The following is a 13125-nucleotide window of genomic DNA, read 5'->3' on the forward strand; positions in this document are numbered from 1 at the left end:
ACGTTTTTACCAGCAATGTCTGAGAGTTCTAGTTTCTCCACATCCTCACCAACAATTGTTATTGCTTTTTTTTTCCCCGCCATCCTAGTAAATGTGCAGTGGTATTTCATGGAAGTTTTTACTTGCATTTCCCTAATGACTAATAATATTGAGCATCTTTTTCACGAGCTTCTTATCCATTTGAATATCTTTTTTTGAGAAACGCCTATTCAAATCTTTTGCCCATTTTTAAATTGGGCCATTTATCTTTTTATTGTTGAGTTGTAATCATTCTTTATATATTCTGGGTATTAAATTTTCATTTGATATATGATTTGCAAATATTTTTTCCCATTCTGTGTGTTGTCTCTTCACTTTCTTTGTTGTGTCTTTTGAAGTACAAAAGTTTCTAATTTTGATGAAGGCCAATCTATCTATTTTGTTGTTGTTGTTGTTGTTACTCGTGTATCTTAGAGTCATATCTAAGAAACCATTGCCTAATCCAAAATTACAAAATTTACTCCTAGGTTTTTTTCTAAGACTTTTTTATGTTTTAGGTGTTATAGTTAGGTCTTTGATTAATTTTCAGGTAATTTTGCCAAATGTTATGAGGTAAGGGTGCAGTTCTATTCTTTAGCATATGAATGTATAGTTGTCCCAGCACCATTCATTGAAAAGACTATTCTTTCTCCATTGAATTGTCTCAGCACCTTTGTCAAAAATCAATGGACCATAAAGGTGAGAATATAAGGGCTTATTCCTGGACTCTCAATTCTATTCTGTTGATGTATGCATCAGTCAGGGAAATAGAACAAGTAGGAGATATATAGAAATAGAGATATATAGGGGCGCCTGGGTGGCTCAGTCGGTTAAGCGTCCGACTTCAGCTCAGGTCACGATCTCGCGGTCCGTGAGTTCGAGCCCCGCGTCGGGCTCTGGGCTGATGGCTCGGAGCTTGGAGCCTGCTTCCGATTCTGTGTCTCCTTCTCTCTCTGCCCCTCCCCCATTCATGATCTGTCTCTCTGTCTCAAAAATAAATAAATAAAGGTTAAAAAAAATTTTTTTAAAGAAATAGAGATATATATAGATATAGATAGAAATACAGATATAGATTTGTATATCTATATATGTATGTACATGTATATACACACACATACATACAGATATATATATATGTGTGTATATATATATATATACCCACATACATACACCCAAAAAGAGATAGAGATCGATCTATTGCAATAAATTGGCCTATGTGATTGTGGCAACTCTGAAATTCACAGGGCGGGCTGTCAGAAAGGGCAGGCACAAGCTGAAGCAGTTGTCCACAGGCAGAATCTCTTCTTCAGGGAAGCCTCAGTTCTGCTCTTACAGCCTGTCAACTGATTGAATAAGTCCTATCCAGATTGTCTAGGATAATCTTCCTTTCCTAAAAGTAAACTGATTATAGACTTTAGTCACATTTACAAAATACCTTCACAGCAACACCTAGGTTAGAGTTTGACTAAATAACGGGGACTAGGGCCGAGCCAAACAGACACACAAAACTGACCATCGCAATCTATGTCTCTCTTTATACCAGCACCGCCACACTTGATTATTGTAGCTTTGTGATATGTTTTGAAATAGGGAGGTTTGAGTCTTTAAACTTTGTTCTTTTTTTGCAAGATTGTATTGACTGTTCCAGGTCTTTGCATTTTTACATGAATTTTAGGTTCAACTTACCAATTTCTGTCTGAACTGACAGCTCGGAGCCTGCTTAGGATTCTCTTTCTCCCTCTCTCTCTTTGCTGTGCTCCCTCTCTCTCTCTCAAAAATAAATAAACCTTAAAAGATAAATTGGTAAGTCGGTAACTTTGAAATCTAATCCTTGCTACTCAAGACGCTCTGCTTTGTCTCTCAGGATCATTGCTATCTTCTGTAAGCAACAGTACATTCTCCCTGCCAGTGAGAGAGACTGAGATGGAAAGGCATCATGGGATAGATGAATAAATAGGACACACAACGAGCCATTTCAGTTCTCAAATACCATAATTTATTTTTTTAAATTTTTTTTTCAACGTTTATTTATTTTTTCTGGGACAGAGAGAGACAGAGCATGAACGGGGGAGGGGCAGAGAGAGAGGGAGACACAGAATGGGAAACAGGCTCCAGGCTCCGAGCCATCAGCCCACAGCCCGACGCGGGGCTCGAACTCCCAGACCGCGAGATCGTGACCTGGCTGAAGTCGGACGCTTAACCGACTGCGCCACCCAGGCGCCCCTCAAATACCATAATTTAAATAGTACTTCCCTCTCCTGACTGCAACAGAAAAAAAGTAGCATGTACCACATTCGTTACTTGATGGGGTTATTGGTGACAAAACAAATGTTTTCACCTTCTTCTGGAGGGGCACGCTCCATGCACTTTCAAAATCAATTTCTTCAGTTGCCCATGAACCTCTTTTTTTTTTTTTTTTAATTTTTTTCAACGTTTTTATTTATTTTTGGGACAGAGAGAGAGCATGAACGGGGGAGGGGCAGAGAGAGAGGGAGACACTGAATCGGAAACAGGCTCCAGGCTCTGAGCCATCAGCCCAGATCCCGACGCGGGGCTCGAACTCACGGACCGCGAGATCGTGACCTGGCTGAAGCCGGACGCTTAACCGACTGCGCCACCCAGGCGCCCCATCTCTTTTGAGACTTTACAAAGCCCCAAGTCCAGTGATGTGACTTGTAGCTGGAGAGAGGGATATGCACAGTTTCTGCCCCTGGGAAGTTTGGGTGATTATTACAGCAAACTAACTAGCCAAAATGAAGAAACAAGGAGTCAACCCGTCTTTTTTTTTTTTTTTTTTTTTTTTTTTTTTTTTTTTACCAGTGGCACCCAAATATCAAATGTGCATTCCTGCTCCCACTCACGGGGCCATTTTCTGGTCATTCCTACATGGTTGACTTCTTCCAAAACCCACCAGGTTGGGGAGCAGTGGTTGTGAGTCTCATGCTCCTTCAAGACACTGAAAGTTCCAGGGGTCATTGCAACCTGCCCCATCCCCCCTCCTCTGAACTGAGCCTTTTGGCTTTCTAGGAAGATTCCTCTGCACTCAGCCAACCTGAAGTGATTTGAGTGACAATGTGTATTGTTAAGAACCAGTTAATGGCCACAAGCCTAGAAAAATACCTAATTAGCAATTCGCCCTTTTGAGCCTTCCTCTGGGGACTCCTCACCTTTGCTTGTCACTGGCTTTGAAAAATTCTTAAGGGATGGAGCTAAAGGCTCTTTAGAAATTGAGGAAATAGGACTGCATTTTATAAAGAGGCTTTCTCTCTTTCTTATTCAATAATCAGAAAGAGAGAGGACACCGAGGTTAGGATTAAGAAGCTAAGTGTCCCCTACTGCTCAAAAGTGCACCCACAGTTTTTTTTAAGTTTGCTTGTTTGTTTGTTTATTTATTTATTTATTTATTTATTTTGAGAGAGTGAGAGAGAAAGAGTGAGAGCAAGGAAGGCACAGAGAGAGAGAGGGAGAGAGAACCTCAAGCAGGCTCCACACTGTTGGTGCAAAGTCCAATGCAAGACTGGAACTCACCAACCGAGAGATCATGACCTGAGCCTGAGTCAGACACTTAACCAACAGAGCCATCCAGGTGCCCCTGAACCCACGGTTGATGTGGGGCCTGGGAGAGAAGACGGTTCTTGAATCGTAATTGAAGGCATTATGTACTATGTGGTGAACATCACAGTCTTTCACGCCACTCTGAATGAGTAGAGTTAAGTTTCTAAAGGCCCATTGAAAACACACCATTTATAGAACACATCAAAATCTGTTTAACAATAGTCATTATGATTATGCATTTAAGTGTAAAAGGACAGTTTGTTTTCCAAAATAAAAGTGGTCTGCGTATACATGTTGATTTTTCTTGAGATTCTCACACCAGTGAGGCAGAACCTGGTGCCCCCGACCACCCCACCCCAGGCCAGTTTAAAATCAGCATGAATGCTGTGTAATCTAACCAACAGGATTGATCCAGGTCAGGCATTAAGGGCTAAAATGGATTAAACAAAAGACATTCCCCTTGTAACAAGAAGGAAAAACTTCAAAGGTGGGATTTGTTCTTGTTATGACAAAGGAAGTGGATTTACAAACTGCCTTGAGGCACACCCCTCTGTGACTTTCAATTTGCTCTCCATGGTGGGGGGAGGCTTTTTCCCCTTCTTCTCCTTTTTCCCCCCAGCTCCTGGAGTCCTCCCCAGGGTAAGAACTTCTGGTTAAAAGGATCAGATTGAGAAGGCTTTTTCCTGTTTGTTTTTAAAGACCAGTCACTGGGCATCTCCCTGATCAAATGACACTCGTGTTCGGGCACCTCCCGGGTCCCCATCACTCAAACACGTAATAGTGACAATGAGCAGGTGAAATAGGGAGTTCTGTTTAGATCCCTTCAACAGAGCAGACAGACTGAACTCTCCAGTTGTGGTGCTTTCATTTGGTGTGAAAATCCCAAAGAGAGAAATGCAAACAAAAAGTAGAGTATCCTAATGGGTTAAAGATAACTCTACTCCATGAGAGGAATTAACATACCTCACGGAATAGACTTACAATCCAGGATCAGGATTAGCCACATCGGGTTTTATTTTCAACACCCTGATGCAATGTTACAGTAACTTTTATTATAATAATACATATGTAAACATAATTTATCTTCTAGGAGTTCAAAGCATTTTGTAGTTTATGGTAAGATATATCCATATATACACTCACATACATATGTATATAAAATCTATGTATTTATCAATTATTGTACTTAAATAACCTTAAGTTGTCTGGGATGAAAGTGGAAAATGGAAATAATTTGCAAATGTTGCATCAAAGTTTCTCAACTTAAGTTCTGCACAGATTTTTTTAAAAGGAAAAAAGAAACTCTCACTGATGCCCAGATGCTGATTTCAATTATGTCTATAATAATATTACTTAAACATGTATGAACATAAAACTAGTTATGAGCTCCTTCTGTTGCAGTTCTTATTCAATTATAAAACTAAAGTATGTGCACTAATTACAAATTGCAAAAACAGTAAAATTCAATTTAACAACACTAAATTAATGTGACATATAATGTCTTCTTGAAATTGAAATACTATTTTTTTTACTTAAAAATTTTTTAGTGTTTATTTATTTTTGAGAGAGAGAGAGACAAAGCACAAATGGGTGAGGGGCAGAGAGAGGGGGAGACACAGAATGTGAAGCATGCTTCAGGCTCTGAGTTGTCAGCACAGAGCCCAACTCGGGGCTCGAACTCACAAACTGCGAGATCATGACCTGAGCTGAAGTCCAACGTTCAACCAACTGAGCCACCCAGGCGCCCCTAAATTACCATTTATAACATGATTTTGGTGCTGCCCATCCCTCCCATGTTCTTTGGAGTTTGGCATGCCAATATGATTATTGGAACTCCTGGAAAGCATTTTTCAAACCAAACACCATGATGCCATTTAATCCTGATTTTTGTATTACTTCTTTGAATACTTGTTAGCATAATAATTTTTTCAAGTGTAATAAATATTCTGTTTCATTTTTCTGATGCAACTATAAAAACCTAATATGTGATTTATGTACTGAATTTGCCCGTATTCATTACTCATTAGCCTGAAACAGGGAAAGTACTCCTGAGCTCAAATGATGCTATGATCACAGACTTTGGTGCTGAAATTCCATGGCAGGATTCTATTAACTGTTATTCAGATGATTCAGAATATTGATTATGTGACATTTTTCAAAGATAGTTTTCTACATAAAGTCAACAACTTTCTATAGAGAATGCAACATCCTCTAAGAATATGTCCTTGGTCCTCGACTTAAGGATTCTAAATAAATTTCATAGGCTAAACAGTGTCTTTGTCCCCAGAATTTATTGTCTTGCTACCAGACTGAGCATCTGATTTATTCCTCATTTGTTATGAAGCAAGAGTGCAGGTCTCAATTAAATAATTAGTCTTCATTATCTAGTGAACAAGTATTTCCCAGCTAATAAATATAAAACCAGGTGCTTCTCCTGAAGGACCTTACAATCTATTTGAGACAAGACACAAATGTAAGAAAACTTTAACATCTGAACGTATTCAAAATTTGCTTATGAAGCACTGACATTTCTCGGTCAATACACAGAGTCCAAATTAGGCATTGAAAACATTATTTGTCATTTACATTTGAATACCTCATAAAACTTCAAATCATATTGTGATCTTCTGTGCAGTGAAAAATGCAGCATCTGGAAGATGCCATCAGCAGTTTGAAATGAAGAAACCTGAAAGCATTTGGGTCTTGATTTTCTGAAAAACACCTGTGTCATTAGAATGACCTTGAGGGGCATCTGGGTGGCTCAGTCAGTTAAGCAGCTGACTTCGGCTCAGGTCGCGATCTCACAGTCTGTGAGTTTGAGCCCCCATCAGGCTCTGTGCTGACAGCTTGGAGCCTGGAGCCTGGAGCCTGGTTCAGATTCTGTGTCTCCCTCTCTCTGCCCCTCCCCCGTTCGTACTCTGTCTCTCTCTCTCTCTCTCTCTCTCTCTCTCTCTCTCAAAAATAAATAAACATAAAAAATTTTTTTTTAAAGAATGAGTTTGAAAGCTGTGACAAACAAAGCCATAAGATAACTCCACAATTGAACTGGGTATTATTTTATATCTGAAAAAGTTGCATGGTCATAAGAGATAAAATGTATATAGAAAGAATGCACACTTCTGGTAAGTTTAAAGATCTTTAGAATTAGGGAGAAAGTAAATTTACATACAATTAAGAGCCCAAAAACATACCAAACATAATCTAGTGATTTTCCCACGGTGAGGGTTCAGCGTTTAGACTCTGCGATTACAGAAGAATTAGGTAATACATAATTCGAACCCAGAGCAATGGCCTATCTGGGATCACCCATTTGGAGTTTAAATGTAGTGACTATAAAGCAGAAGCAGTACATTCGATCAGGACTGTTGATAAGACTCCAATCTTAGTCCTCCCTGGAACCCCTGGTCATTGGCCAATCTCAGTTCTTAACATGGCTTGAGCTAATTCAGTCTTTCAATTCTGAGAAGACAGAATGAAATGTAGAAGTGTTAAGAGGCTCAAACTTGTAGTTTCAATATATTTGAGTGGAAGGGAACCTTCATATTTGGTATCTATTACTACTCGTAATACTTAAGAGATCTATCCTACTAGAGTAACTGATGAGCCTTGTAATTTCAGTATTAAAATGTGTGAGTCGGTAATTGATTTTAAGTTTTTGTGATTTTTAAGTTGAAATCTAACTAAGTTTATCAATAGCATTGGATTAAGAGAGTTGAAGAATCACCATATATGATTGGGGCTCTACTGGTTGAGCATCTGACTCTTAATTTCAGCTCAGGTCATGATCCCCGGGTCATGGGATCAAGCCCTGAGTTGGGCTCTGCACTGAGTGTGGAGCCTGCTTAAGATTCTCATTCTCTCTCTCTCTCTCTCTCTCTCTCTCTCTCTCTCTCTCTCTCTCCCCCTCTTTCTCTGTCTGCCTCTCCCTCATTTGCATGCACACATGCTCACAATCTCTCTCAAGAAAAAAATCACCACATGTTAGTTTCACTTGTTGGGTTTATAAGAATAATTTGAGTATGGGAAGTTTGCTTATCAAACAATTAAAGGACTTTTACAGGAAATCAAGTACATAAATTAACAAATATAATTGAAAGTATTTTAAGATATTTAATTAAATGTATTAATTAAACAAGTTTATTCAAAAGGCCAACTTAAAATGTGATTGTTCAAATTTGCTAGGCTAATGAATAGAATAATAAAATTTGTAAGCCAAACCTAAAAGCTTATGGCAGAGCTGGGTTTTTGAATTGGTCATTTTAGCATATCAAATTTTATTGTTTTAAAACCAAAGTTGTCTTCTGAAGAGTATCTTCTGCACTTAGAAAAAGAAATTCACATTTAATTTGTAAAATCAAAATATATGAACAATTGTTGTCTTAATCATCTCTGTAATTACAGTATTGACCGTATGATGTTTCATTTTTCCGACGCAATTATAAAATAATGATGTGTGGGGTCTTTTTGGAAATGTGAAGACATTTTCTGTTACCTTCCCTACCATCACCACTACCACCACTAGTGTGATCTCCCTGGGATCACAGGGAAAGGCAGCGTTTGTCTTGCCAAATCTTAGATGATGTAACTCACCTCTGGATGGGTGCTAATCATGGAGTGAACAATGTGAAGTCTGCTCCTTCCTACATACTTCAGTATCCTGTCCCAACTCAGCCCTCCCCCTGTTTCCATTACAATCCACATCTCACTGTAAACAGTAGAGACAATGCTTTCACGGAGCTCCCTCACGAAGGATCGATTTGGGTGATAACTATTGCTGTGGAGTGAATTATGCCCCACCCCAATTTCTTATTTGGAAGCCCAGTGTGAGGGTATGGGAACTGGAGCCTCTGGAGAGTGATTAGGATTAGATGAGGTCATGAGGGTGGGGCTCTCATGTTGGGATTTGTGTCCTTATGAGAAAGAGACACTAGAAAGACACTTTCTCTCTCTCCTCTCCCTCTCTCTCCCATTTGAAAGTAGGCAGAGTACAGTGAGTAGGCAGCTATCTATGAGCCAGGAAGAGCCCTCACTGGGATACTCCACCACCTGGCACCAGGTGACTTGGACTTCCCAGCCTCCAGAACTGTGAGAGGTAAATTCCTGTTGTTCAAGCCGCTCAATACATGGCATTTTGCTATCGGAGCCTGAAAAGACCAAGACAGTCAAACCTAGGGAATAATCCTTCTGATTAATAAAGATAGAGAAGATATCAATTGTATCCAAGATTGGTCTTTCTAATTAGCAATTTCAATAACGACTGAAGGACTCGGAGATAATGAAGACACTGCATACTTTTCTCTACAATGTCCTACGCAATGGCGCATTTCTAAGCCTACTCCAGGATTAAAGATCATCTAACAGACAGTTTAGTAATAAAGAGGGAATCTTTTCCAGATTAAACCAAAGAGAAATCTCACAGCTGCTGACGGAACTTTGTGGTAAGTAGCAATGATGGCCCCAATTTATTTGTTCCTATCTGTATCCATGCCCTTTGTCATGTGTCTTAGCCCTCCATCATGAGCATTATGGTAATATCCTATACTGTGACACTGGGCTTAACCATGTGGCTTGCTTTGGTGAATGCAACGTTAGAAGACAGGATGCAAGCAGAGGCTTGATACGGGCTTGAATATCCGGTTGGCTTTCCTTTGCATTTCTGCCAACACCGTGGGGATGTGCCAAGGCTAGCCTGCTGCAGGAAAGAGCTGAGTCAACCCCAGTCACACCAGCTTAAGTTAACCTACAGCCAGGCTAGCTCCAGACATGGGACCAAGCCCAACTAAGATCAGCAGAGCTACCTAACTGACTTCCAGATGGCCACAGATGCATGACCTAGAAACACAAACTAACACAGACTGTAAACATGGAAAACATGCTCTACCCGGTCATTCCCACTAGTAAGAGCCATGGATGGTATTTCTTTGCACACCCTGATTTAAACACTTTCAGAAAGTTGAAGATGGTGTTAAGTGTAAACACCTATGAAAATATTTGGGCTCTGACTTGCAGAAGTGGCTTCAAGGGGTGTTTATCAAGCCAAACAATGATGGCCTTCACATTTTACAGTTTCCTGAGTTATTGAAGGTACCCCTCACAAAAGAATATTTCTGGGTTAGCTCTGCCTAAAATCATTTCGCCATGAGGTAATTATCATTCTGTCAGCAACACAGCCATGTTATCACCTCGTACCTTGGCAAACAAGTCTGTCCTCAGATCATCATTACAGGATCTGCGAGGTAACAGTAATGATGTGTCTTTCGGAGGCTGGCAGAGAGACTCATCCCAACAATGTGTTACATCCAGAGGTGGTTCTTTGCTATCTAAATTGGACCTAACCGAACCCAGAAGCACAATGTCTGATGAACATTCTTCTCCTGCCCCCTGGATAAGACAGAAGAAAGCTTAATAGATCTCTCACATACCTAATTCCTGTGATTTGGATCCCAGTAATGAAATGAGAAAGTTCCCTGAATCATTTTTAATCTGAGCCTTTTCTCCAAGGAAAGGTCCCTGAGGAGTTAATGTCATGTCACTAACTAATTAGATCTCCATTGCTTAGCAAGAATTCTACACCAAAGACAGGGTAATTCTATTAGAAAATGAAACCACAATATTGTACAGTTCTAAGGCTACTAAATTTGTATTTAATTATCCAGGTAATATAATTATGCAATCAGTTCTAATCTGAGATCAAGAGGAAAAGTTCTTGGTGGTTTTTTTTTTTTTTTTTTGCAAGGTTTTGTGAAAGGGCCATGCAATTAATATGACACACTTAATTACTAAAATGTAAAGACATCTTTGCAAGAGTATATTCCCATCCAAGCATGTGCGCTATATTAGCTGCTTAGATCTTTGCCATTACTAAAGTATTTGTGGCTTCTTATCTTATAATGACCTATGGTAATAATTAGCCCCATGAGAGAACAAAGACCTTAGCACTGTATTGCAAAGCTCAGTCCTGCACATTATTCCATAGAACAACAGAGAAACAATAAAGATTCAGAAAATAATTTACATTTCCTGAAATGTTCAATGGAATGTTTAAAACATCGATCCAAATCATGAAAATCTACCCGAAGCATACATTTTCAAATATGTGCCTTACTACAAGGAGAAAAGAAAAAAAAATACATGATGGATTAATTAAATGGATTTATACGTGTCACCAAAGTAAGATTCTTCCCTTAGAGTTTATAATCCCTTATAAGTACAGACTTCAAAAAGTTTCTTAAACAGTAGACTTGATTCTTATGGCTAATATCTGCTCTGCTTTACCAAGATAGTCGTTTAAATTTCAATTTTTTTCAGGCATACCTCTATTACATAAATAAGGTTCTCTATGTGCTATATTTCACTTGGTTGTTTCTTGACTATTTTTGGCGTTTGCTCTCTGGCCCCCTGAGAAAGAGAGCACATAGTAGCTTAAAGAAACAGGTAGCACAGACAAGAACCTATGTAGCAGTATGTTCACCTTTTGGTAAGCCTTCCTTTTCCGGTTTTGAACCGTAAAACTTTCTAAAATCCTCCATCATCACGTTTAAAATGAAGTGAGCCTACTAAAAATTTCTCTTGAAGTCAGAAAAAACTCCTCTTCTGTGCTGCTTCTCCTTACTTGTTTATCCCTTTGGCCAATAGCTGTGCAGATGATTTTGTTTCCCAGCATGGGTAGAAGCTTGATGTGGGGTTGTTATTATTTAACGTTGTTTGAAATCTTGCTCCTGGAGGGTGAACATTCAAGATAAGTGAGCTGGAAATATAGGGGGAGCATGTGTCATTTGCTGATGGGAAAGCCAAGGAATTCAGGGACTGAGCTGGGACCAGAATGCATTTTCTTTATAGTTAGGAGAGGGATATGCTGGCATAGTGATTAGGAATGAATTAGTTTTCCATTGCCATGAAACAATTTACCACAGACTCAGTGGTTTAAAACAACACACATTTATGATCTCATAATTTCTATACGTTGGGGCCCACTGGGCTGAAATCAGCGTCAGCTGAAGCTGTTATTTCTCATCCAGGGCCCGAGGTCCTCTTGTTGACAGAATCCATTTCCTTGTGGTTGTAGGACTGAGGTCCCCATTTTCCTGCTAGCTGTGGGCGAGGGACCACTCTCAGCTCCTAATGGTTGCCTGCAATTCTGTGCCCATAGCTGTTTCCAGTGGGGATGGTTTTCTTGTCTCCCAGTGAGAGCACAACTCTCTGCTTTCCCCTTCTGTGACCAGCCCCAGAAAACTCTCTGACTTTAAAGTACTCCTATGACTGGGGAAGACCCATCTGGATTATTTCCCTATCGTAGGGTTAATTGGTGTGGAACCTTAATTACAACTGTGAAATCCCTTCAGAATAATACCGATGTTCGTGTTAGATTGAATAACTGGGAGAAAGGGCGTACACACCAATGGCTGAAACTTGTATACCGCTTTAGAAGTCTGTCTACTGCAGGGGACCTGTCAGGACCTCAATCTAGTCTTTGAAATTGCTGTGGCATATAAAACTTCCTCATGACAGAGTCATTTCTTTGGGCTTAAGCTTTGTATCTCTAAGAGTGTCTTGTACAATAAACCCAAAGACTACATCTACTTCTCTAATACCACTGTTGAGCGCTTGCCACGGGACAGGCACTACATATTATCTCAACAACCCTATTTAATCTCAACAACCTTATTTAATCTCAACAACCCTATGAGACAAGTGTCATTGTTCCCACGTTAAAAATGGGGAAACGGAGGATCAGTGAGGTAAAGAAACTTTCAGAGTCATACAACTATTTATGAATGGGATTGGCATACAAAGTCAGGGCTGTCTGACACCAAGTGATGGTTTTTCTCACCTACTACTCTGCCTCTCTGTATCAGTCAGAGTTCTGACAGATGGCAAACAGCATACTCCAGGAGGTAACATTGATAAGGGCTTCAGTAAAGAATTCTTTGTAGAGGTGTGGGTAAGGTTAAGGAAATTGACAAGAGGAGGAAGCCCCGGGGGGGGGGACTAGACAAAGCAGGAAGCCATGACCACCTGTAGGCCTAAAGGCACAAAGAGAAGGAACAGAGATAACAGAACCTAGAGAAAGCTCTAGCCCAGGAGGAACTCAGACATTGGCAAAACCTGGCCCTCAATAGATAACTTACCTTTCTTGTCTACCTCCAATCTACTGCTATTAATTTCCATTGGACAAACCCAACTGGAAGCCAGAGGGCAAGGGAGCCCAGGTAATGTAATCCACTGGATGGGCATCCCAGGGGATTGAACAGGGCAATGTGGGATGGAACTAGAGAGGGAAATGGAAAATAACCGGAATAATCCCGAAAAATGTAAATACTCCTACCTGGGCAACACATGGCAAACTTCTTGAGGCTGACGTTTCTGTCTTTTACTTTTTACCTTAATATAATTTACAGGGACAAATACTTGATTAGGACCTAATTTATTGGTAGTTAGCATCTTGACAAGTATATCGGTTTGCTAGGGCTGTCATAACAAAACACCACAGACTGGATGGCCTAAATAGCAGAAATTAATTTTCTCACAGTTCTGGGGGGTCAGAAGTCCAAG

This window comes from Felis catus, chromosome B3, assembly GCF_018350175.1.
Source record: "Felis catus isolate Fca126 chromosome B3, F.catus_Fca126_mat1.0, whole genome shotgun sequence".
Classification (NCBI taxonomy): domain Eukaryota; kingdom Metazoa; phylum Chordata; class Mammalia; order Carnivora; family Felidae; genus Felis; species Felis catus.